The sequence below is a fragment of the Palaemon carinicauda genome, chromosome 4, assembly GCF_036898095.1.
Source record: "Palaemon carinicauda isolate YSFRI2023 chromosome 4, ASM3689809v2, whole genome shotgun sequence".
Taxonomy (NCBI): domain Eukaryota; kingdom Metazoa; phylum Arthropoda; class Malacostraca; order Decapoda; family Palaemonidae; genus Palaemon; species Palaemon carinicauda.
The window spans coordinates 49,266,243-49,293,325 of NC_090728.1; the positions used below are offsets into that span (position 1 = coordinate 49,266,243).

A 27,083-nucleotide genomic window follows, 5' to 3' on the forward strand; every position below is an offset into this window, starting at 1 on the left:
CATGAGGCCCTTGTTTTCAAACTCAAAACAATTGAGTAGGTGGATCTTTTCTTAGCATCATTATTGAATTTTGAAGTAACAGATTACAATGTTATTCTTGATGGGTACCATAGTCGGTATAAAATATCTGGTGCTTGCTGCTTGGGGCTGTAAAAACAATTCTGACCCAATCTACCTGAACTTTCCTACATTCTATTTTGAAGGAATGAATTGGGCCAAGAGGATTACCGCGTTAAGAATTGCGATTCATGTGCTGCCACTGCCATCTGACAAAGTGTCTGTGATGCTGTGCCTATGTTCTTGTTGACATATCCTACTACGGTTGCATTGTCGTTCATCAAGGCAACCAAGTGACCGAGTAGAATTTGAAAGCTTGGAAGAGCCAGATAGGCTGCTTTTAACTCTAACACATTAATGTGATCAGTTTTGTCATCTTGGGACCACTGACCTGATGTCAGTTGGCCTTTGAGATGAGGCACCCACCATTCTTTGATACATTTGTAAACAGAAGGAGACCACTCTAATGGTGAGCCATGAAACAGGTTCTGCTCATTTAGCCCTCCTTGCAGATCTAGTGAGGTGTCTTGCTCTATTGGTACCTGGGTTCAGGGAGGGTTTGCAGTTTGCAAGTGTTTTTATAGGCACCAATGTACTAATCTTAGATGGAGCATACAGTGAGAAACCAATTTCTCTATGGAAATCAAATGGCCATTATATGGCTGGTAGCTTTAAGTGCTCAAGGAAAGACCGAGCCAACTTCTTTGAACAGCTTACTCTGTCCTTGAATGGGAAAATCTTTCTGGCTACCGTATCTATATACATGACCAGGTATATCATCCTTTGCTGTGGATAAAGACTGGACTTCTCTAAATCCATCACAATCCCCAGATCGTGACAAAGCGACAGCAGTCTGTCCCAAAGATGACAAAGTTGGGACTCTTATTCTGCTAGTATCAGCCAGTTGTCCAGATACCAAAACAGATGTTGGCATGAGCCCATGCTGAAACCAATGTAAACACTCGAGTAAATACCCGAGGGGCTGTGGACAGCCCAAACCAGAGAACTTTGAACTGGAAAACTCTGCTTTCTAGGATGAAGCATAAAGTAGATACTTCCTGGAAGAATGATCTATGGGGATCTGGAAGTAAGTATCCTTGAGATCTATTGATATAAAACCATTCTTCCTTACCATATGTCTGACCATTTGGGGAGCTTCCATCCTGAATCAAGTATGGTGGATAAACTCATCAAGTGCTAATAGGTCTACTGTGGGTCCTCATCCCCCTGAGGCTTTCTTGACCAGAAACAGATGGCTGAAGAAGCTCAAGGACCTGTCTTGGACTTCGTCTATAGCCCCTTTTGAGACCACAGTCTGTACTTCTGAGTGAGGGGCGAAGTACTTTTCCGAATTTTAGCGATATGATGACTGAGTCCACTGAGTTGGAATAAGGAGAGGGGCAGAGCTGGTAAATGGGAACATCCACTGCTCTTCCCAGTGAAACTGCTACCTCATCCATCTCTGTTAGGAAACCGGACACCTGCCTTGGTGGTGGCTGAATGGGGGAAATTCTGGTCCTAGCCAAAGTAAGGGCCTCATCAGCCTTTACAGTACCTTAATGATTTTGACCTCGAACTTTTTGACACCAAAAAGGGCTGACCAAATTCTGCAGGGTTTTGTGAAGGAAAGGACCTAAAATGATATTTTGATTATAAAATAAATTTTTGAATATACTTACCCGGTGAATATATAATAGCTGACGTCTCGGACGGCTCGACAGAAACACAAAAACTCGCGAGCGATCGCCATGAAGGTTGCGGGTGTGCCCACCAGCGCCGACTATCGGCCAGATACCGCATATACTTGTAAACAGCTCCAGTTCTTCTCATTCCGCTGGGTCTCTATCGGGGAGGAAGGGAGGGCCTTTAATTTATATATTCACCGGGTAAGTATACCCTGTATTCAAAAATTCATTTTATAATCAAAATATCATTTTTAAATATTAAACTTAGCCGGTGAATATATAATAGCTGATTCACACCCATGGTGGTGGGTAGAGACCAGTATTAATACAATAAAGGCGTATATGCTTAGAGTTTTTGACAGTTATATCATAACAAAACCCAAATAAATATAGGTACCTGGTAAGGAAGCTGACTCTGACGATTACTCTGCCTTATTAGTCCGCTTTCCTCACGAAGCCCAGCCATCCTCTCAGGATGCTGAGAGACTCCCAGGAGCTGTTGTATCCAGGGCGACCACCCATACAACAGGACCTCATCAAAACCCTTAATCTGGGCGCTCTCAAGAAACGACATTTGACCACCCGCCAAATCAAAAAGGATGCGAAAGGCTTCTTAGCCTTCCGTACAACCCAAAACAAGATTAAAAACATTTCAAGAGAAGATTAAAAGGATATTGGAATTAAGGGAATGTAGTGGTAGAACCCTCACCCACTACTGCACTCGCTGCAACGAATGGACCCAGTGTGTAGCAGTCCTCATAAAGAGTCTGGACGTCTTTTAAGTAAAATGAAGCGAACACCGACTTGCTCCTCCAAAAGGTCGCGTCCATAATACTTCGCAGAGATCTGTTTTGCTTAAAGGCCACGGAAGTTGCTATCGCTCTTACTTCGTGCGTCTTGACCTTAAGCAAGCAACGATCTTTTTCACTTAAGTGAGAATGAGCCTCTCGGATTAAAAATCTAATAAAATACGATAAAGCATTTTTAGACATAGGCAATGAGGGCTTCTTAACTGAGCACCACAAGGCCTCAGATCCACCTCGTAAGGATTTGGTACGAGCTAAATAAAACTTAAGAGCTCTAACTGGGCACAGTACTCTTTCAAGCTCGTTGCCTACGATCTCTGATAGGCAAGGTATATCAAACGACTTAGGCCAAGGACGAGAAGGCAGTTCATTTTTGGCCAAGAAACCAAGCTGAAGCGAACATGTGGCTTTATCTGTAGAAAAGCCGATGTTTTTACTAAAGGCATGGATCTCATTGACCCTTTTAGCCGAAGCCAAGCACACTAAGAAAAGCGTCTTGAGGGTGAGATCCTTCAGGGAGGCTGAATGTAATGGCTCAAACCTGTCGGACATTAAGAACCTTAGGACCACGTCTAAGTTCCATCCAGGAGTTGCCATACGACGCTCCTTAGAGGTCTCGAAGGACTTAAGGAGATCTTGGAGATCTTTATCATTGGACAGATCTAAGCCTCTATGTCTGAACACAGAAGCCAACATGCTCCTGTAGCCCTTAATAGTGGGAGCCGAGAGGGAGCGAACATTTCTCAGATGCAGGAGAAAGTCTGCAATTTGGGCTACAGAGGTACTGGAAGAGGAAATGGATGATGACTTGCACCAGTCTCTAAAGACTTCCCACTTCGACTAGTAGACCTTGATGGTAAAAGCTCTCCTAGCTCTCGCAATCGCTCTGGCTGCCTCCTTCGAAAAACCTCGAGCTCTTGAGAGTGTTTCGATAGTCTGAAGGCAGTCAGACGAAGCGCGGGGAGGCTTTGATGAAGACTCCTTACGTGGGGCTGCCGTAAGAGATCCATCCTTAAAGGAAGACTCCTTGGAACGTCTACCAGCCATTGAAGTACCTCTGTGAACCACTCTCTCGCGGGCCAGAGGGGAGCAACCAACGTCAACCTTGTCCCTTCGTGAGAGGCGAACTTCTGCAGTACCTTGTTGATGATCTTGAACGGCGGGAATGCGTACGCGTCCAGGTAAGACCAGTCCAGTAGAAACGCATCTATGTGGGCCGCCTCTGGATCTGGGACTGGAGAGCAATAGGTCGGGAGCCTTTTGGTCAACGAGGTGGCAAAGAGGTCTATGGTGGGTTGACCCCAAGTCACCCAAAGACTCTTGCACACGTCCTTGTGGAGGGTCCATTCTGTGGGGATCACCTGACCTCTCCGACTGAGACAGTCCGCCAAGACGTTCAAGTCCCCCTGGATGAATCTTGTCAACAGGGAGATGCCTCGATTTTTTGACCAGATGAGGAGGTCCCTTGCGATGACGAACAGTGTGTGGGAGTGAGTGCCTCCTTGCTTGGAGATGTACGCCAAGGCTGTGGTGTTGTCCGAATTGACTTCTACCACTTTGTTTCGAAGAATGCTCTCGAAACTCGTCAAGGCCAAGTGAACCGCCAACAGCTCCTTGCAGTTGATGTGCATGCTCTTCTGATCCGACGTCCAAAGGCCCGAACATTCCAGACCGTCCAGAGTCGCTCCCCAACCCAAATCCGACGCGTCTGAGAACAACACGTGGTTTGGGTTCTTGACCGCCAGGGACAGACCCTCTCACAGACTTATGTTGCTGTCCCACCAGTTCAGGCACGTTTTTACTGGCTCGGAGATCGGGATTGACACAGCTTCCAAAGTCTTGCTCTTGTTCCAATGGAAGTCTAGATGGAACTGGAGAGGGCGAAGGTGAAGTCTCCCTAGTGAGATAAATTGCTCCAGGGATGACAGAGTCCCTAAGAGGCTCATCCAACTTCTTACTGAGCAACGGTCTTTTTTCAGCATGAGGCGGACTTTGAGCAGGGCTTGCTCTATCCTGGTGGCAGACGGAAAAGCCCGAAAAACTAGACTGCGAATCTCCATCCCCAAATAGAGAATCGTCTGGGAGGGATTCAGTTGAGACTTTTCTAAGTTCACCAACAGTCCCAACTCCTTTGCCAGACCCAACGTCCATTGAAGGTCCTGCAGACAGCGATGACGGGACGATGCTCTGAGAAGCCAGTCGTCCAGGTACAGGGAGGCTCGAATTCCCGATAAATGAAGGAATTTTGCCACATTCCTCATGAGCCTCGTAAACACGAGAGGAGCAGGGCTGAGGCCGAAGCACAGTGCTCGGAACTGGTACACCACATTCCTGTAAACAAACCTCAGATACGGTTGAGAATCTGGGTGTATAGGAATGTGGAAGTACGCATCCTGCAGGTCGAGAGAGACCATCCAGTCTCCCTCTCTGACCGCTGCTATGACGGACTTCGTGGTCTCCATCGTAAATTTTGTTTTTACAACAAAAAAGTTGAGCGCACTGACGTCCAGCACTGGCCTCCAACCTCCCGTATGCTTTGGGACTAGGAAGAGACAGTTGTAAAATCCCGGTGATTGAAGGTCCGAGACTTTCACCACCGCTCCCTTCTCTAGCAACAGAGAAACCTGCTGATGTAGAGCTTGTCTCCTTGACTCCTCTCGATACCTGGGAGAGAGGTCTAAAGGAACTGTTACTAGAGGAGGTCTGCGTACAAAAGGTATTTTGTACCCCTCCTTGAGCAACAACACAGACTCTTGGTCTGCACCCCTCTTCTCCCAGGCCTGCCAGAAGCTGTTCAGTCTGGCCCCTACCGCTGTCTGAGGACGTGGGCAGTCAGACTCTGCCACGGGAGGACTTGGATCCTCTCCTCTTGCCTCTTTTACCGTCGGCACGAGCGCCTCCCCTGCTGGGGGCTCTGCTACGAAAGGGCGGGATAAACCTAGTCGCTGGTGTATCGATCTTGGGTCTCACGACATAAGACGATGAAGGAGCACCCTTGCGAGCAGAAGTCGCCATCAGGTCGTGTGTATCCTTCTGCACCAGCGAAGCCGCAATGTCCTTGATCAGCTGTTGAGGAAACAAGGCAGCTGATAAGGGGGCAAAGAGAAGCTCCGACCTTTGACAGGGAGTCACTCCTGCCGAAAGGAACGAGCAAAGAGTCTCCCTCTTCGTCAAGGTCCGAGGAGGACCAACAAACTTTAGAGCGTCTCATGGCCAGGCGACGGGGAGAGTCTACGAGGCTTGAGAAGTCTCCCTGGGCAGAGGCAGGGACTCCCAAGCCGAGAACTTCTCCCGTGTCATACCAGACGCTCGCTCTAGAAGCTAGTTTAAAAGGAGGGAAAGCAAAGGCCGTCTTCCCCAAACTCCTCCTGGTAACCAACCAGTCGCCTAGCAAACGTAAAGCCCTCTTAGAAGAGCGAGAGAGCACTAGCTTAGTAAAAGAAGGCTTCGAAGTAGCTAGGCCTAGCGCAAACTCTGACGGAGGCGAACGAGGAGCAGAAGTTACAAAATGGTCTGGGAAAAGATCCTTAAAAATCATCATGATTTTCTTAAAGTCCATAGAGGGTTGAGCAGCTTTAGGCTCTTCTCCGTCTGATAAAACACCCAAAGGAGTATCAGTAGGCGGAGGATCAGCAACATCCTCATCTGAAGGAACCTCGTCCGACAATTGTCGAGTCTCAAGAAAAGGAGAGACCTGCTGCGGTGGCAATGCTCGACAGGCAAAGTCCACAAGCAAAGGAGCAGCAGTAGCAACAGGAGTTGATGGACGCTCGACGTCAAGTCGAGACTGCCTTGACTGCCTAGACTGAGCAGTCAAAACAACCCTTGACTGCGGTGCTTGATGCTCAACGTCAAAACGAGGCAACTGAGCTGGTTGGCGAACGTCCTGAACGTCAACACGAGACTGCGGCAGCAGCTGAACGTCAACACGAGGCTGCGGCAGCGGCTGAAAGTCAACACGGGACTGCAGCGAGTGAGGATCCAAGTCACGTGACTGACGTGACAAACTACCGACATCACGTTTCATAACGTCAAAAGGACGAGTAAAAGCTCGTTTGGGCGGCTGACGGCCAGAGTCTCGATCAGCGTAACGGCGAGGATCATCGTGAACCTGCTCAACGGTATACTCCTCCATAAGGGAGGCAAGCTTAGTCTGCATATCCTGCAGGACAACCCATTTAGGATCAACGGGAGTCGGGACGGGCCGAGACAATGGTAACGTCTGTGACGGCAAAACATTGCCTTTACTGAGACTCTCGGAGCCCGTGTTACGCTTACGTTTAATCGGCGAACAGTCTTCCGACGACTGCAAAGGGTCAGAGCTGTCCCAATGGCTACAGCCAGGACGCTGGACCTGTCCTGAAGGGACTGACTTCCGCTTCAAGGGTCTAGAAACCTTGCGCCAAGGTTTCTTTTGCGAGAAGCCTTCGGATGACGAGGAGAAAACAGCCTCGCTCGTCTTATGGTAGGGGCGATCTTGACGAGACACGCCCGATACCAAAGAGGGAACGTCTGTACGTTGGTTAAAGCCTCTCGTCCCCTTAAGTCCTACGACATTACTTCTCCCTGGTGCAGGGCAGCCTGAAAGAGGTCTCGGACTAGGGGAACGACAAGCACGAACAGACGAACCCTCGGTCGCAACACTAAAAACACTTTGCGCACTTATCACTTTATCCCCACGATTTTCTGATTTGGCACTCTGACACTTCAATAAATTCACATCCGACATGAGTTGATTACGGTCCGATGCCTAGGACTCAACTCTCTCGCCTAAAGCTTGAATGGCAAGCAACATATCCCGCATGGACGGTTCATGAGTGCTAGTAGAGGGTTCAGGAACAACTACTACAGGGGAAGGATTAGGTTCAGGGGCATGGGAGGAGGAAAATTCCAACGACCTAGAGGAGCTTCTCCTCACCCTATCTCTCTCCAGCTTACGAGAATATTTATCAAACTCTAGCCAGTCGAATTCCGACAAGACCACGCACTCATCACACCGATCTCCTAATTGGCAGGTTTTACCCCGGCAATTAGAACACACAGTATGTGGGTCGAGAGAGGCCTTGGGAAGACGTTTGTTACAATCCCTAGCATTAGCCTACATTTGCGAAATTTAGGTCCAGGGATAGGAGAAGGGTCAGCCATATTGAACAGTCAAAGAAAATCCAAAACAAATCCAAAGTCATCAACAATAAACACTAGCCAAAAAAAGGGTTCAAGAGTTTTAATTGAAGAGAAAAACACCTGTCACTGCGAAAGCTCAAAACAACCAAAAAGAAGTACTTCACCAAAAATGACGAAAACTCCAGGTCAACAGCGAGCGGAATCAACTTGTCGACAAGACCGACAGAGAAGAACTGGAGCTGTTTACAAGTATATGCGGTATCTGGCCGATAGTCGGCGCTGGTGGGCACACCCGCAACCTTCATGGCGATCGCTCGCGAGTTTTTGTGTTTCTGTCGAGCCGTCCGAGACGTCACCTATTATATATTCACCGGCTAAGTTTAATATTTAAAAATCGAAGTTTGCCTAGGAGGGAGAGACGACCTTGTACAGATGTTCGAGGAAAAAGTCTTTGGTCTCCTCTACCATACTGCTCTTAGTTGGACTTCCTTTACTTCTCAGCCATAAGTTCTACCTGTTCCAAAGGAGACAGGGAGTGTCCTTTGAGAGATTAATTAAGAAGGTTTAGTATCTCTCTTTGGTCCAATTGATTATCAAACTTAGAGGCCAACGTGTCTAGCTTCTTTAGGACCCAGTTGGTTGCCTGATGGACCAAAACTCAACAGATTTTACCCAAGATAGGGCGATGACTTTGAACTGTTTCTTCTCAGAATCTGTGAGGTCCTCGCTCGAGGCTAATTACCCCATGATTTCTGACCAGTGGTACAACCAGGATGGGTTTACCGGGTTGACATTGCTGCGACCTCCATATTACAGGCTTCTGAAGCCATGAAAGTGGTACTACATGATGAGCTGTAAGCCTTCCAGCTGACATAGACGGGGTCAGGATATCAACAGCTTGATCCAGAGGCAAGATCTTAAGAAGACCCGCCTGCCTTCAGGGAGTCCTTACGAATCGACTTTATCAAATGTTTCCTTGGCCAATTTTAATCAAGGTAGGTCCAGCCATTGTTTGGATCACTGCTATGAGTGATATACCCAGTCTATGGCCACTTTCCTGACAAAGAGTTGATTTGTCACCACTTTTTCCCTTTCTGCCTTTGGAATTCTGGAATAGCATTTTTGATTAGCGAGAAATTATGGACCCTGAACCCACAACAAATTTTTTGACATTATCATACCTCTATTACCATTTGTTTGTCCAAATACAACTGTATGGCTCTTACTGGACAATAAACTATTCTCTACTGAACTGTCTTTATCCAGTTTTAGTGAAGAGATGTAAAAAAAACTGAGGCAAACGCTTAGTCTTTTGAGAATGTTGAACAAGAAGGAAAATGCAGTAAGAGACAATATCATATTGTGTTCTCCAAAGCCTACCTTGATCTACTATGCTTGTAATTCACTTATACGTTTAGCCGACGCTAGAGCCAACACAACGTTAGCCGTTACTGAATGGTGTAGAAGCACCTCGTAGTTATCCCTTGAGCAGTTAAGTTAGGGATGAAAATAACAAATTCGTAGATAATTTGTATTTTTCCTAACCATACAAACCTTAGCTATTTAAATAGGGTATTACTTTCAGTGTAGCTGAAATGACGAGCCATTAGATTTTTAACGACGGTTTATTACCCCCTCGCTAGTTAGCGAGGGGGTAGCCCCAAGGAAGGTGGGCGCCATTGCTTCGCTAAAGGAAGCAACGGAATTCACAAAAGGTCCCCATCTGAAAGAAAAAGTACTTTTGAACTTTTAGGCCAGTTGCCTTTAATCGTAAACCAGTTAAAAGGTTTAATGGGAGAGTAAGACTATGTCTTTACTACACAGAGGCGAAATAAAGAGCGACATGTTTACTAATGCTTGTGTGATCGGGGTGGTTGTCCTACCCCAGTTACCCCATCCGCTAACTAGCGTATGTAAAAAGCATAAGGGTAGTACTGTATCTAGTGCCAGAAAAAAACGGGTTTGGTTATACAGTATCCCTCAACTGTAAAACCAAAGCGGAATCATGCTCAACTGAGGTAGACTAATAGTCCACAATACAGAACTGTATGGTAAATAGTGGCTCCAACAGGAAATACTATTCTCATGACACCTACCAAAGAAACGAGTTCACTTGGATTGCCCTGGTACACATCTGCTATGGAAGAATGGCTGCCATGCTTCATTCCAGCACCTGTCATAATACTGTATTGACTAGCCAGTTGGTGCAATTCAAACAGATTATCCTTGAATAAGTAGATACATCATCAAAACACCTCATATCAGAATGCCTACAATTAGATCACCTCAAATTCAGTGTTTTAAACATAAAAAAAAAAAAACCAATGGCTAATAGGTCACAATCTCCCCCATGAACTTCTTTTATTTTCCAGTAAATCTTTAATTTTAAAACCTGTACTTTTCTTCCCAAGTCTAAGCTTTTATAGTTTGCTGTTTTTTAAAGGTAACCATAATTAGAAATTGATCCATAACTCGATATTAAATGGGAGGAAAGATTTATTCGAAATAAAGAATTAACCACATACCGTACAGTAGTATCCAGTACAAGCTACTGTAAATTTGCAGGTAAAAGTGTGAGGATTAAATATCAAGGATGAACAGATGTACAGTATGGAATTTGAGCCATACACCACAGGCCTAACCAAGGTGCTGAGGTGCAACTAGTGGGAAATCCTCACAGCTTCACTATGAAGCTAAATATGAGTTTGGACAGTTAAAAATAAAAATTAAAAAAATAAATAAAAGAGGGAAAATGCAGGAAAAGTAGAAGGCTAAAAGTGGGAGAAGCTAGGGACCTAAAGGACCCTGAAAAGTGTACTCATTCCATTTCCCCACGTGCTTGCCTGCAGAGTACTGGGTATCTGTAGGCCTATCTTGGCAATGGAAAGAGATTGGGAGGAGGATAGTGGTGTCCCCCTGACTAATGAAGGATATATAAAATTTAGATTAGCTTAACTTTGAATTGAATTTACAGGATTTGTCATATGGTCCAATGTTGGGCCCTAGGAGACCACGCAGCACTGAGGTGCAACTTGGGGGTGGGGGGAGGATGTTTCCAGTTCACCTTTGAAGTAAAAATGTGGGGTAGCAATAAGCTCAGACAATGCAGCAAGGCCCTTGAGTAAGACCTACAGTACACCCTGTAAGCTGCACTAACAACTCTAACCCCAACCGGGTAGGTTAGATGAGGTTAGGTTAGATTATATTGATCTTTGTTGAATATGAAATATAGCAAGGTGCCTATAGAGGTCAACTATACACAGATTTGGTGTCGATTGAGGCTACAAAATCCATATCTTACCTTTTTTTCCTTTTCAAGATGAAATAAAATTAAAGTTTCTAAACCTTTCATGTTAAAGACTTATAACCTACTTAACTGATGATGGTTGGATTCAATATGATTTATGGAATAAGGGCTTGCTCCTGAGGAAGGGTAAGACAGTTAATACAAAGATAAAATTGTAATAAAAACCTGCCACTGCACTATGAATATAAGGTAAAAGTTAAAAGTGTTTCGGTAGCTAGGATATCTATGGATGAAAGAGAGAAAGTGGGAACAGAGATAAAGTAATTAAGCTGAAAAGTAGGAGCACTTAGGGGCCAAAAAGGAAACTGCACGGACACTGATGGTACTAATCTCCACTATGGGGCTTTGGTGGTTTTTACCACAAGTCCATCTGCAGGTTTGTTTTATCAACTTTAATAATGTCAGGATGCCAGAGAACTTCAAATCAATCAATCAATCAACTTTAATAAAAATTGGTTGAACAAATAAAGAACAAGGAGATCATACATGGTGGCTCTTACCTGGTTTTTCCTTGAAGAGACTATATTAGAGAAGTGGGAGCCTTGGTAAAATAACGGATAAGACCTCCACCCATTCATAGAACCCCACCTAACCTGAACTTTCCCACCTAACCTAACCTACAAGCCGTGTCAATATCTACTTACCTAATGGAGGTGCTAACACCCTTAGACTACCTTATTTTGAGCAATTGGGTTACGGAGCATTGCCGTCACCATACATACATCCTGTGCAGTATTCATAACAGTAGTGAAATACTGTTACACCTGTTTTCAAATGCTAGCTACATTAGGCTAATGTGACTTTGGCCAAGTTTACTAATACTGCACTGATTTTATGGTATTACTGTACTTATGGTCAGGGAAACCTTTCCTAGTAAAAACAAACTTTATTCTGTAGAAAAACACGACCATTTTAAAAGATGTAATAGTCTAATTCTGAAATGGATGAATGCCTGTGTCAATATAAAACAGAAAATGCAGATGATCACGATGCAAAAACTGCTGAATTACAGCAACCATATGAAGAGGGAAAAAAGAAGTTACGAAATTTTTCATTTAATGAAGGAATAAAAAAAGAAAATATACACATCAGATGTGGAAAAAGGGAGAAGTAAATAAAAGTACTAGATTAAAGATGAAAACTAAGGAGGTGCCAATGGAAAGGCAAATTCCTCCGCCCAGCAACTGAACGGAACTGACCCATCATAATTAAAAAAAAAAAAAAACTATGAATTTCCATCAGCAATCATTATCAAAAAAACTTCAAAACATCACAATATACATTGAAACGCACTTATTTCCTACACACCGTCCATTGCACTGTTCTATAATTTTACCGTCCATAACTAAAGTTTGTATGGCAAGTGATTTTGCCTGTTCGGATTTCGTGCTAGCCTACCGGTAGCATATTTGAAGGACGTATATGGACATAAAAAATAAGTGTACCTCTAAAAACAATGATATAAACAAATTACTCTTTCATAATTTACCTCTACTTCAGGATTAGCGCCAATAGGATTGGTGGACAGACGTGAAGCTTGACTTCCTTCTGGATTTTGAGACATTTCTTCCTTCCCTTAGGATTATTCCTTCGAATAATTACATTAAACTTGAAATGTAACAAAGTACGAGCTGCAGTTCCTTCACTTTCAAAGCTTGATTTAATGATAGATAGTACCTGGCTATATGAACACAGAATAATAACACCAGTAAACACACACACTATATACTGAAGTCTTTGAGTAAACACTAAGTTGTATTGTCTTTGGACTGTTGGAGTTGGACACACTGTAAAGTTCATCCTACTCCCTATGACGTATTATTCTTACTAAAATATGATGATTTGATAATAATAATCTATTCCTCTGATAGAATGTTATAAAAACATATTGAAAGGGACTATCTCTATATATTTTGAAAGATATAACTCTTATTCACTTAAAAAAAGAAAAACTGCCCCAGTAGCTTGAGCAATAGAATGTAATTTCATTGAAATTCGGGTTAAAAATTCTTCTTCTGAATAATTGTGTACATTTTGAATGTAACAAAATATGAAATATAGTCCTGTATTGTAGTTCCTTCATTATATAAGCTCGATGAAATAATAGTATTTATTTGAATATCGAATATTAGCCATGTGTTACTCATTACCAAAATCAAACCAGCAAACTGAATTAATCAGTCATTTAGACAATCTTTAAAGTTCACCCTACTCCTTATGACGTCACACAGACGTATTTTTCTTAGTAAAACAGTTATTTGCAAATTAGAATACATCCCTCTGATAAAATATATATTAAAATATCTAATAAAAAAACTGTCTCTATGTTTTGAATAAAATATATCTCTAATAAAGTTAAACACAAAAAAATCTCCAAGTCCGTCTCTCATAGCTAGAGAGTTTGGTTATAATTTCCTCGAAACTCGGACAGGTTGTGCAAACAGTAACTCATAAATCCAAGGAACTCTCTTTTGGCGGGATATTCTAGTCCTCTGATTGGTTGTATCTTCTCAACTGTGATTGGTTGTTGCCTTTGTTTTTACACATCTAAAATTGTAGCCAGAACGTAGTTAGTTATTCCTTCAAAAATTACGTAATTTTTCAGCTTACGCATTTGAAAAAGATCCAATATTGATTTTATTAGTATATTAATAATATTTTGAGTCTAATTCCTGAAAAAAGTGTAATTTCTAAGACTCAAATCATCTACTATAAGTATAGGTATTTTACCTCTGCTCAGTGGAATTCATTCATTAATACGAGATTTTATGACGTCACATACAACCACCAATCACAACAGAGGATACATCAGCCAATGAGACGACAGACATTTCCCGCTAAGAAACCGCAGAAGGTGACAGGGTTCCTCTGACTTAAGGGCTGCTGTTGGCAAACTAGTCAAATTCACATGAGATATTTTGTATTGATGGATTTTTTTTTTAATTCTATTTTATATTACATACAAAATTATATCTAGAATCTATTTTATGACTAAATGATTGATTGTTTTGAGTTTCTTTCCATAAAATTTGCAGTATTTTTTTTAAGTCATGTGTATATACTGCTGGTATTCTACCCCTACCCTTTTTATTTACGACGATATATTTCTTAATAAGCATATGTGATTTGATAATTATTTGTTCAATTAAATTCAATATACCTGAAATGTAACCAAAGACGAATTAAAGTTATGTAGTTACTTCACCATTCAAGGTCCGTAGCTCAGTAAACAAGCAAAGACAAAGTAAAATTATTCTTATAATGGATGACGTCACAAAGACGTATTTTCTTAAGAAATAATTATTTTAGCAATCAGAATCTATCCCTCTAATGAAATATGTTATTAAAACATCGGTGCTATTATAGTAGGCTATCTACCGTCGAATTTCTATTATAGTATGCTATCTACCGTCGAATTTCTACTATAGTATGGTATCTACCACAAAGTATGTTATCTACCGTCAATGTTAATCCTCCTGTTTGATGAGGATTATCAAACAGATTACTTACCACCAGTATGTTATCCTCATTGGACTTTAATTATAGTTTAATAATATTTATTGGCTGGACAACATGGGTGCATAATTATAAGCAGTTTGTAGGGAAACTTTTTTTTTTTTTTACAAATTATTCAAAGCTCATCATACAACAATGTTACAAGTTATTCAAATGAAAAATCAAATATTACAAAACTGAAAAAAAATAATCTATGAAAAATATTCAATCAAAAATTTATTCTACTACAGCTTGTAAACATATCTTACATCATTCAAGAAAGCAGGAAATACATCGCCTTTTCTCAGAACTTTCCAATTGAAACCACCACACTACACACTTCCAGACACATTAAACCAATCAGTGACAGTATTAGGTGATTTCCCAGTTAATTTTAAAATAGTGTTAATTGGGGTCTCATAAACAAAATAATAAACCAATTCCAAAATTTCAGAGAGGGGTGGTAGATAGCAAAATCGGCGGTAGATAGCATACTATAATAGCACCAAAACATCTTATAAGGAAGGGACTGTCTCTGTATATTTTGAAGAAAACATGTCTTTAATTCCCATAAAAAACAAAACAACAAAATAAGAAATTCGGGCAGATTTCTCGATCAGCAACTCACAAGACCTTGAAACTCGCTTTTGGCGGTAAATTACTGTTCTCTGATTGGCCAAATCTACCTCAGCTGTTATTGGCGGCTCCCTTCCGTTACTACAGCTTCACACAAGCACACACATACAACTAACATCGTAGCCAAAAACTCAGACAAATATGCCTTAGAATAGGACATATAAATTTAATTTATGCCCTTCAAAAAGATTCATTATTTATTTAATTTTAAAACTAATTACCTTTTTAAACTTTATTCTCATAAAAATAAAATTTTCGAGTCAAATTTATCTGAAATATGTATAGATTTTTCACCCTTACTTAAATACGATTGCATGACGTCACATACAACCACCAATCACAGCAGAGGAAAAATCAGCCAATGAGATGCCAGATATCTCCCGCTAAAAATGCATAAGGTGAGAAGGTTCCTTTGGATTATGGGTTGCTGTTGGCGAACGAGTCAAATTTACGAGGCATTTTTTTCAAACGCTCTAGCCAAGAGGTGTGACATACATACATACATACATACATACATACATACATGTAACGATCAGCCTGGGGAGAATATTTTCTCATTTCTTTTATCTTTTAGACACCATTCAAATGTTTATCAGTTACAAACTCTCCCTCCAGTAACTACACTTTATTTCTTTTGAGAGAGAAACGCATATAATATGATTTTTAAGTAATTTTTATCATCATCATTATTTTTATCATAGTCATTATCATTATTCTTTTCAATATCTTATGAGATGAGGTTGAGAATTTTGGGTTCATGTTTATTGATTTTTTAACAAATGTTTGTTTTGTTATATTATTTATTAAAAGAATGGCTTTAATTATTATTATTACTAACTAAGCTACAACAATAGTTGGAAAAGCAGGATGCTATAAGGCCAAGAGCTCCAACAGGAAGAATAGTCCGGTGAGGAAAGGAAATAAAAGCAATAAGCAAACTACAAGTGAAGTAATGAATTGAATTATTTTAAGGATAGTAACATGAAAACATCTTTCAAATATAAACTATAAAAAGACTTATGTCAGCCTGTGCAACATGAAAACATTGCTACAATTTTGAACTTTTGGAGTTGCACTGGTTCAACTACCTGATTAGGAAGATCATTCCACAACTTGGTCACAGCTGGAATAAAAGTCATAGACTACTGTGTAGTATTGAGCGAGTGATGAACATATGACTATTAGAATTAACTGCATACAAAATACAGAAGACGTGATCTCATCAGTGAAAAAAAAATCACATTCAGAATGTCCGTTTGCCACGGCTAAAAGCCATCAAGAATAGGCTTATTTTATTTGTTTCTTTTATAAACTGTGAAACCTTATCAACTGACTACCTCTTAAGTTATATGGAGCGCATGCATCCTTCCGTTCAACTATCAACCAAAAGCAATTCTTGACTCATCGAATTTTAGTTATACTCAATTCTTTTTAATGAGGCGCATTTGCACCGACTCACAGCGGTGCTATTTTAGCTCGGAAAAGTTTCCTGCTATTTGATTGGTTAGAATTATCTTCTCTAACCAATCAGCGAGCAGGAAACTTTTCCGAGCTAAAAGGGCACCCCTGCGAGTCGGTGCAAATCTGCCTCACCAAAAAGGATGGACTATAGTCTCTCCACTTTTCCAACTTGATTCATATCAGAAAACACAATCTCTTCATTTCCAGCTCATGTATAATGAATGTTTATCACTTGAGAGAGAGAGAGAGAGAGAGAGAGAGAGAGAGAGAGAGAGAGAGAGAGAGAGAGAGAGAGAAGGATGATTTCAATCTTCCACATCTCTTCTTGTGGTAACTATTGAACAGAAGATGTTGTTTATTGTTTTTAGTTTTATTTAAAGTTTCAAGGTTTTCGTAAATTCCAAACTTTTTAATTTCTTCATATTAGACATTTCTCCAAAGAATAGGCTCGTTTCTATTTCTTTGATTTTCCTTTTTTTTATTCTATCTAGTGTACTATTATTTCATAGAAACAATTTACCTTGCCAATTAAAACCTCAGCTTTGTTTGCAACAAATATATCTAGAACCAGTAAAGTTATTGAACATTTTAGGAATTATGGAGTGTTCATAGCCACGTACATTTGTTAATCATGTCACATTTCAACTTTACAAATGATATTGAGTAGCAACTAAAATAGATTGTAATTCCATTTAAATTTCCACTTTCAATAAATAAGAGTTTTGCTTCAGATACTAAAGAGAAAAAGCTAACCGATAAAACACCCATATCAGAGTTTTCTGAGAATTGATCTTACTCTCTTGAAAATTTTATTGTGACTTGACAAGTCTTCCAACACATCTTTTAATCTCCTTAGAATGGTCATATCGGAATAAATTCAACAAAGTAAACAACAAGAAAGCAACTGGAATATGCTCACCAAAAGATCACGAATAATGAAAAAAACCGAATGATACTTATATTCAGGACGTTCATACATACAATACATATACCAGGGGAGAGAGAGGGGGCGGCTGAAATTTACTGCAGCATTAAATGAAGAATAATTTGTCTTTATCGATTGTATTAGAATATTGGACATAAGGTATACATACATATATATACATACATACATATACCAAGGCACTTCCCCCAATTTTTGGGGGTAGCCGACATCAACAAATGAAACAAAACAAAAAAGGGGACCTCTACTCTCTACGTTCCTCCAGCCTAACAAGGGACTCAACCGAGTTCAGCTGGTACTGCTAGGGTGCCACAGCCCAGCCTCCCACATTATCCACCACAGATGAAGCTTCATAATGCTGAATCCCCTACTGCTGCTACCTCCGCGGTCATCTAAGGCATCGGAGGCAGCAGCAGGGCCTACCGGAACTGCGTCACAATCGCTCGCCATTCATTCCTATTTCTAGCACGCTCTCTTGCCTCTCTCACATCTATCCTCCTATCACCCAGAGCTTTCTTCACTCCATCCATCCACCCAAACCTTGGCCTTCCTCTTGTATATATATATATATATATATATATACATATATATATATATATATACATATATATATATATACATATATATATATATATATATATAAAGAGAGAGAGAGAGAGAGAGAGAGAGAGAGAGAGAGAGATTTTATAGGAATAAAACTCGAACTTTTCGCAAAATATCTGCAGTCCAGTAGAACAAATCGTGTATGACCGGCTTAAAGAACTTATTTCAAAGTTATACACAAGATTAATTAATGATGTTGATGGTTATAATCCGTCATATAAGAAACTTCTCTTCAATGAAATTATTAGTTTTCATAAAATTCTTATTGTTATCATTGAGAATCATGTTTACAATTCCTGTTATCTTTGAAAAACCTCATAGTTATTATCATTATTATTATTATTATTATTATTATTATTATTATTATCATTATTATCATTACTTGCTAAACTGCAACCCTAGATGGAAAAGCAGGATGCTATAAGCCCAGGGGTTCCAAGAGGAAAAACAGCCCAGTGAGGAAAGGAAACAAGGAAAAAAATATTCTAAGAACACTAACATTAAAATAAATATTTCCTATATAAACTATAAAAACTTTAACAAAACCAGAGGAAGAGAAATAAGATAGAATAGTGTGCCCGAGTGTACCCTCAAGCAAGACAGTTTTGTCGATATATTGTAGTAGTGAATAAAGTATGAAGGAAAGGAATAATCATCGTTTATTAAACTAAAGGCTTATGCCTAAAATCTTAAAGAAGCTGGGGAAATTGAGGATTCCTGTAAGAAACACCTGAAACCTTTAATGAAAATTTCTTCAGAGAGAAGCTGTGTCACAAAAGTATCTATCTATCTATCTATCTATCTATCTATCTATCTATATATATATATATATATATACATATATATATATATATATATATATAATGCTTTTGTGACACAGCTTCTATCTAGAGAAATTTTCATTAAAGGCGATTGCCTTTATTTATATATATATATATATATATATATGTGTGTGTGTGTGTGTGTGTGTGTGTTACGGTCATTTTGGAAAATTGGTAATTTTACAAAGTGCCCGGCCATTATGCAAAAAGACCAAATTCGTGGTCACATTGCAAAATGGCCTATATATCTCAACATTTTGCAAAAGAGCCAAGATTTTGGTCCATTTCCAAAATCATCAGTATCATTGTTGCTAAGGTTACAAAATGTCCAAAAAATTCATCAATACACAATGAATATCTTATGATAATTGGTGACATCTTTGATTAGGATGAAGGAGAGACGCAATTTGAAACCTATTTCACTGTTCTGGGCAAAGGTTGCCCTTTATACTGAAATAGGTTTCGGACAATTTCCTTCACTCCAACTAGTCTATTATTAGTCAGTCGTGAATGATGGTAACGTTTTAAATTCATCAGTGCATCATGAATGTCTTATAATAATTAATGACTTGTATTTTACTAAAATGACTAGGCCGGGCGATTAAGCCAAGCGTTATCCTCCTTCTTCTCCTTTTCTTGCTGCTGCTGCTTCTTTTTAAATGGATATTTTAGTTTTTATATTTTTGGGGAATTTTTTTTCTTAAACTTTTTTTGCTGGTGCAGCTTCTCCTCCAACTTCTCCTCCTCGTATTGCTGTTGCTTGACTTTTTTTTTAGTTTTTATTTTATTTATCTTTTCTTTTTTTTTCTTTTTCTGCCGTTGTTTCTCCTCCTCCTATTTGTAACTTAATTTCAGCCTATAAATAAGACTTTATCATTTTGAAAGCCTAATTATTCTGTTTTCTTAGAAGTTAATTTTATTTTATTCTGCATTCTGTAAAATGTACTATACACATTCTTCGTATCATTCTTGAACAATGGTAACAATCTGATGATTAACACCACCTCTTGTGAAAAGGAAAATTTGTATTAAGAATTCCTACATACAAGTGTAAAATGACATCCTATCAATCCCGTACCAAGGGGTCCTCTGAATATATACGAGGTCAACAAAGCTTGAAAGATTAGGAAACAGTACTAATTTAATTTCCGCTACGTTAGAAAGAACTGGAGTGCTTGTTGGCTAGGTTAGGTGGCAACTAACTCGGTCGTTTTGTTATGATCACACCTATTGAAGTACTTATTTCTAACAGTATATCTCTCAATTCGTGAAGTTTCGGTTATTCTTGCTGGTGCAATTCACTATTTCTTCTATCGACCCCTCAAAATAGTTTCCTACTAGACCCTATAATTTAAATGAAATATGAACCAAGAAGAAAATTACGTGATTTCCACCACCAACAACAACGTTAAATATACAGAAAGCTCTATATCGTCCCCAAAATATCTTTGTATTTGGTTGGAACAGGCAGATGATATGCAAAATCAAATCAAAAGTAGGGAAACTGGTAGCATTTAAGAAAGCACAAGGCAAAAGAGACCTTAGGACGTCGAAGAAGAGATAACCTCCCTTGGATATGAAAGGGGGTTAGTGTATGACTTTGTGGAGAAGTTTATGGCTCTGAACCTAAAACCTACATCTAAGCTAAAGTGCATTTTATAGCCTAAACTATAAAACCACAGCCTGAGTCATTAAGGCGTGTTTAACCTCACGCGAATCATCGCCAGAATGGCCGAGACCCTTTTATAATACCGTAAGAACCTGACAATTTAAACTTGCTTGCACGAATACCTTGTCAACAATCGATAAAACCGAGGAATTCCTAACAAGGAACATAGAAATATTCTTCTAAACACTTTCCAAAGGTCGGAACAACAATTTACAATCTCTAGTTCATATACCACCTTCCCCCAAGGCCAACAATATCATAGCCATCTTACCCTCCCTTCCGTGTTTTTGTTGCTTTGGATGAAGACAGAGATAGCCAACCATCGATCGATCTTGTAGCCTTTAAGACATCGCTGCAATCCGTTGTCTTTAATCTTTCAGCTGGCAAAAAATGTGTTACCAGATAAAACCGGTAACAGGTTTTACTGAACTCCCTAGAAAACTGGTTTGCACTGGATTGCATATTAGGAATGCGATACATATAGATCGACGCCACGTTCCATTTGTCTGTAAACGTAGTTTGATGACAGATGGATGTAAACAATTCTTCTTACATTCTTCATACTTCATGGTATACCCGTTTTCAGTGCATAGCTTTGTTGATATAAAAGTTTTTATTTCGGATAACAAATATCATTGTTTATCAATAACTAAATGCCAATTTTATCTCTCTTTCTCTATACATAAGCCAATGATCATGATTTCGGATCTAAGGCACATTTCAAAACCAAAGATCATACCTACCAATGACATTTTACATAACTAAGATATTGATTAGGGGTAAGTCACTGGACTAATGATATCATACACGCCTGAAGTGCGTTCCTGATGGGAGCATGAGGCAATCGATGCTAACGGCTTCACTTGTAAGAAACCAAGTCCTGAATGTTATTGCTGATAGTGAAGATTGGCTCGGTGAATTTCATAGTGATGTTGGGATTTTAACAAAAGAAAAAAGTTAAGAGATTCTAAGAACAGTTTCTTCGGTTAATTTTGATTATTGACCGAAGAGACGGTTATCTAAAAAGCAAAGTTCATAGTTGTAGAAAGATTATTCTATAGGCCTACCCTTAAAAGAAAGGCATAGAGCTCTGCATTGCCATTAGAAAATCTACTGTAACTTTTTGTTTTTTATTTTTATTCATTTCCTAAAATTTACTTTATTATGCCGGAGTGGACTAAAGGCATTAGACAAGGTAGTTGCAGAGTTCCTTAGGACCCTAGTCACACTTGCTTCATATCCTTCAACTCTATTTTAGATTTTATTTTGTAATTTGAGCTATAAACCCCGTAGCTGAAAAAAAGGCAGCAGCATGCACAATGAAGTGTAATAGTTAGAAGAGGTTGGATATGGCAAGAAGGAAGAAATGAAACAGAAACAGAAGTAAACTGTAGAGTGGAAGGATATGAAGCAAGTGTAACTAAGGTCCTTGGGAACTCTACTACTGCCTGAAGTCCACTAACGACGCCACTCCGCATAATAAATGAAATTGTGCAAATGAATATAATAAAAAACAAAATAAAGTTTCAGTAGATTTTCTAAAGGTAATGTGTGTGTGTATTTCAGTATGGATAACTTGGAGGTCTCATTAAACGGATTTTGAGCGAAGCGAAAAATCTATTTTTGGGTGAGATAGCCATGGCGTCCTGATGGAAGGTTCCTGTTTGGTAGCTTCCTTGGGTATAAGACTACTAAGATATTCCCAGAGAATTTAACCACAGGTTATCACAGAATTCTAACTTCTGGAGCGAGTATCTCAAAGGTTTCCCTTTAAGACATCGTAATACAACAGGGGACACGCATGTCTGGTCGTGCCACATAGCTATCTCCACCCCGAACAGGGTTAACGCTTCGGTGTGTAAGGGCTGAGAATAGCTGGGAGCCGTTCCACAGCTAATCTCACTCGTGGCTACTACTGATACTCGAGACGTAAACAAACGGACGCCATTGCTCTAATGACGTCACGAGCGTCTTTATCCTGGCGCCAGTTGCTGCCCATCACCATGATACAATTGTGTAGGGTGGGAACAAACTGACGAAGTAGTAGGGAGGGTCCATCAGGACGCCATGGCTATCTCACCCAAAAATAGATTTTTCGCTTCGCTCAAAATCCGTTTTTTGGGCTCAAGCCATGGCGTCCTGATGGAAGAGTACCAGAGAATCAATGTATCGTGGTAGATTTTCCCCCAGAGTTAAGTGCCTAGGCATTGACAAAATAGCAAAGTAATCTTAGGTAAGAACCATAGGAACGAAGTATCCTGCCCCCCATTGGTAGGAAGTTCCCATGGGCTATGCCGACGTCAAAGTGGTATTGAAGGGCTATTCATCTTGACAGAAGAGCTTTCTAAGAGCTTAGAGATGAAGCAGAATGTTTGATATTTGTATAGGAACATTCTGAGTAGGCCAGTGGTGGTTGGGCACTGTGTGTAGGGTTCATCTCCTGATTATCAGAAGTAAGTATTCGAGTAGGAACCTTACTGAGACAAGGTGAATATAATTTAAGAATAGACATCTTAAATTCTTCATGACCATAAGAAAGGAGGAATAAATAAAACTATGACAGTATGTATTTCATAGTAAGTAGGAGCTGAAAGAGACGCACAAGTAATAAAATAGAAATTTTATTTCACAATGCAGAAAATAAATAATTTACAGCAAAAAGTAAAGTTCATTTACAGTAATAATAATGTACATAGAAATAAAGGCTTGCTCTTGAATCTGAAAAGGAATTTCAGGATTAGTAGGTACTCGTTCTCGAGGAACGCAAGTCTTTAAATAACACATCATGCTCAAGGCATGCGGCACTTGTGTAACACTATGACATTCCACCTGGGATAAGAACAGTTATAAAAGCACTAAGTGTTTTTAGACATCACTATGAATCACTCGAGGGTCAACATAGGCACCCGAAGAGTTAGAGTCCCAAGTAACTCACTGTTCTACGCAGAGTCAGGTGCAGGTTTCATAACACTACCTGCGGCTACCACAAAATGTTTGATTTCGTGCACTTGTTTCGCATAATGTTTAAAGAAAACTCGCGAGGACTTCCAGCCCGTAAAGTTCTTAAGGCTCTCGAAGTCCATGCTCTGAAAGAAGTTCAGAGAAGATGCCACTTTTCTAGGATCATGACCAGCGGGTGTACTGTTCGGATCCGCTCTGCGAATGAAGTAGGTGATTTTCGCTCTTAATTGTTTCAGTGACAGGTCGCTGCCCGATGTTTCTCCTTTGAAGAGTTGGCCTCCACCAAAGTTTGAAGTTCTGCGAAGATAGACCTTGAGACTCTCTACTGGACATAGAGAGACATCCTCCTTCAGGGGGCATATTCTCCAAGGGCCCCATCTTTTGGTGGGTAATTCATTTTTGGCGAGAAACGTCGGATCGGGGGAGAGGGTCACTTCTCCTGAATCAGCAAACAGGATGTGTCCCTCTTCTCTTGATAATGCCACTATTTCGCTGACTCGAGCTCCCGAGGCGAGAGCAAATAAAAATATAACTTTCTGAGTCAGATCCTTGAGGGGGCATGAATCATTGTCCAAGTTGGAGGCGAAATGGAGCACCTTGTCTAGTGACCAGGAGATCGGTTTCGGAGGGGGTGCTGGGCGTAGGCGAGCACATGCTTTCGGCAGTTTGTTAAAGATGTCGTTGGACAGATCAATTTGGAAAGCATATAGAATTGGTCTAGTCAAAGCCGATTTGCAAGTTGAGATCGTATTGGCTGCTAATCCTTGTCCATGAAGGTGAATGAAGAAGGACATACAGAAATCAATGGTGATTTCTTTAGGATTTTTTGCTTTAACAAAGGAGACCCATTTCCTCCAGGATGATTCGTATTGCCGTCTCGTGGATTCGGTCTTGTATTCCTCTAGGAAGTCTAGACTTTTCTTCGAGATCCCAAACCTCTTCTTTGCGGCAAGGGAGAGAAAATCATGAGATGAAGGTCCTTGATTTTCGATGATGAAGCGAAGACAGTCGACTTCTGTACTTGTTGAGAGAGAACTGGGCCCGGGAGAGGGATCAGCTTGGGCTGCAGCTCCAGGACCAGGGGGTACCAGTTGCTCCGGGGCCACTTGGGAGCCACTAGGGCCGCTGTCCCTTTGAAGGTTCTCAGTTTGGAGAGGACTTTCAACAGAAGGTTGGTGGGAGGGAACAGGTATATCTTCGACCATCTGTTCCAGTCCAGTGACATGGCGTCCACCGCTTCTGCCTTGGGGTCCTCGTACGGGGCTACGTACAGAGGAAGTTGATTGTTGTCGCTCGTTGCAAAGAGATCTATCTGAAGTTCTGGGACTTGATTGGAGATGAAGGAGAATGATCTTGCGTCTAGAGACCATTCCGACTCTATCGGGTTTGTCCGAGATAGAGCATCCGCTGTCACGTTGCGGAATCCTTGTAGGTGAACTGCAGACAGGTGCCACTTCTTCTTCTCCGCCAGACGGAAGATTGGGAGAAGCACCTGATTTATCTGGGGCGATCTTGAGCCCTGGCGATTGAGACAACGAACTACCACCGAGTTGTCTAGGGTTAGACGGATGTGGATCGAGGGTGGCGGGGATAACTTCTTCAGAGTAAGAAGGACCGCCATGGCCTCCAAGATGTTTATGTGGAACGTCTTGAATAGTGGAGACCAGGTCCCTTGAGCTTGTTTCAGGTGGGAGTGACCTCCCCAGCCCTCCAGTGAGGCATCCGTGTGGATGTTGAGTGATGGAGGAGGGTGTTGGAGAGGAATGGACCTTTTCAGGGCCATTGCTTCCGACCACGGCTTTAGGAGGCGTCGAAGTCTGTTTGGAAGCCGTCTCTTGAGGTCTCTTCGAGCGATGGATGCCGATCGTCTCCAGACTCCCGCGGCATCCTTTAGCTGTGCACGAAGCACTGGGTTTGTCACTGAGGCGAATTGTAGAGAGCCTAGAACTCGTTCCTGCTGTCGTCTTGAAATGCGTTTGGATTTCAGTAGTCGCTTGACAGACCCTGCTATTTCCTTCCTTTTCTTCTGGGGGATGGAAAGGCGGTGTGACTGAAGATTCCAGTGGATTCCCAACCACTGAAACTTCTGAGCCGGAGAGAGGCGAGATTTCTTCTCGTTGATCTTGAATCCCAGGTGTTCTAGGTACTGGGTAACTTCGTCGCAAGACTTTGTACACTCTTCGGGCGAGGGAGCCCAGACTAGCCAGTCGTCGAGGTAGGCCATCACCTGGACGTTTCTTAGGCGGAGCTGTTGTACTATGGCATCCGCCAGCTTTGTGAAGATCCGAGGGGCCACATTGAGGCCGAATGGCATGGCCCTGAAGGCGTAGCTTTTCCTTTGGAGTCGAAATCCTAGGTAGGAGGAAGCGTGATGGTTCATTGGAATGTGCCAATAGGCATCCGCCAGGTCTATAGAGACCGTGTAGGAACCCTGAGGCAGAAGGGTCCTTATTTGTTGAAGCGTCAGCATCTTGAATTTGTTGTTCTCTATGAACTTGTTGAGGGGGGATAAGTCCAGAATGACTCTGAGCTTGTCTGAGTCCTTCTTGGGAACGCAAAACAGTCTCCCTTGGAACCTGGTGGACTTTACCTTCCTTATCACCTTCTTGTTCAAGAGGTCTAGAACATATTCTTCCAGAATGGGGGTTGATGGTTGAAAGAATCGCTGGAAGATTGGGGGTGGTTGCACCCAACTCCAGCCTAGACCGTTCTTGATGATGCTGTGTGCCCAAGGATCGAAGGTCCAACGATCCTGGAATTGGCGGAGTCTTCCTCCCACCGGAAGCACTTCATTGCTTCTGGTGTCCCGAGGACTTGTTGCCTCGGCCGCTAGCTCCCTTTCCTCCTCTACCTCTGGAGGGACGACGAGAGGCGTCTCTGCTTGCACCCCTGGACGAGCCTCTACCTCTGGCATGAAAGGTAGTGGATGACTGCTCAAAGGCAGGGGTGAAGACCGGTGACTGTGACAACACCGGTTGGGGGACCAACTGAAAGGTCTGTTGTGGTTGGGCAACCACTTGGGAGGTAGCGGGTCCCGGAAACTGACGTCGTTGTTGACGTTGCTGGGGTTTCGGCTTCTGAGGTTTCCTCTTAGGCTGAGGTCCATCGTCCTGAGAGGTTTTCCTTTTTCTGGACATGCCCCACTTGTGGAGAAGGTTCCTATTCTCCGTGGCGGCTCTGTCAGTTATTTCCTTGACAAGGTCAGAAGGAAACAGGTGCTTTCCCCAGATGTTGGAGGAAATCAGCCTCCGGGGTTCGTGTTTCACGGTGGCACCGACAAACACGAATTCACGACAGGCTCTACGAGCCTTTATGAAATGGTACAAGTCCTTCATTACCGTGAGTAAGTGGGATTTGGCCAGTACCATGTAGTGATCGGGTACCGCTGTGTCACAGGCCATTACTTCAAGTTGGACTTGATGAGAAAGCGAAGCTGCAAGCCTCTCCTTCGTGTCTTGTTCCCGGCGAAGGAGGTGGTCGTTGAGCTTAGGGAGGTCTTCATTAAACTGACGTCC

At 41.4% G+C, this 27,083-nt stretch overlaps 1 long non-coding RNA gene across 3 annotated transcripts in view; it reads right to left on the minus strand.

Annotated features, from left to right (window-relative positions):
• LOC137639932 (uncharacterized) overlaps nucleotides 1-21,075 on the minus strand; it is a 56,455-nt gene extending 35,380 nt beyond the window's left edge. Inside the window, exon 1 of one of the 3 annotated variants that reach the window (XR_011044285.1) lies at nucleotides 20,879-21,075. This is a non-coding gene — a long non-coding RNA (uncharacterized lncRNA). Of the gene's footprint in view, nucleotides 1-9,768; nucleotides 9,793-12,468; nucleotides 12,713-20,878 lie in introns of those variants that run through there. The other 2 variants (XR_011044284.1, XR_011044286.1) reach the window with 2 other exon arrangements.
• Nucleotides 21,076-27,083: the final 6,008 nt, after the last annotated feature.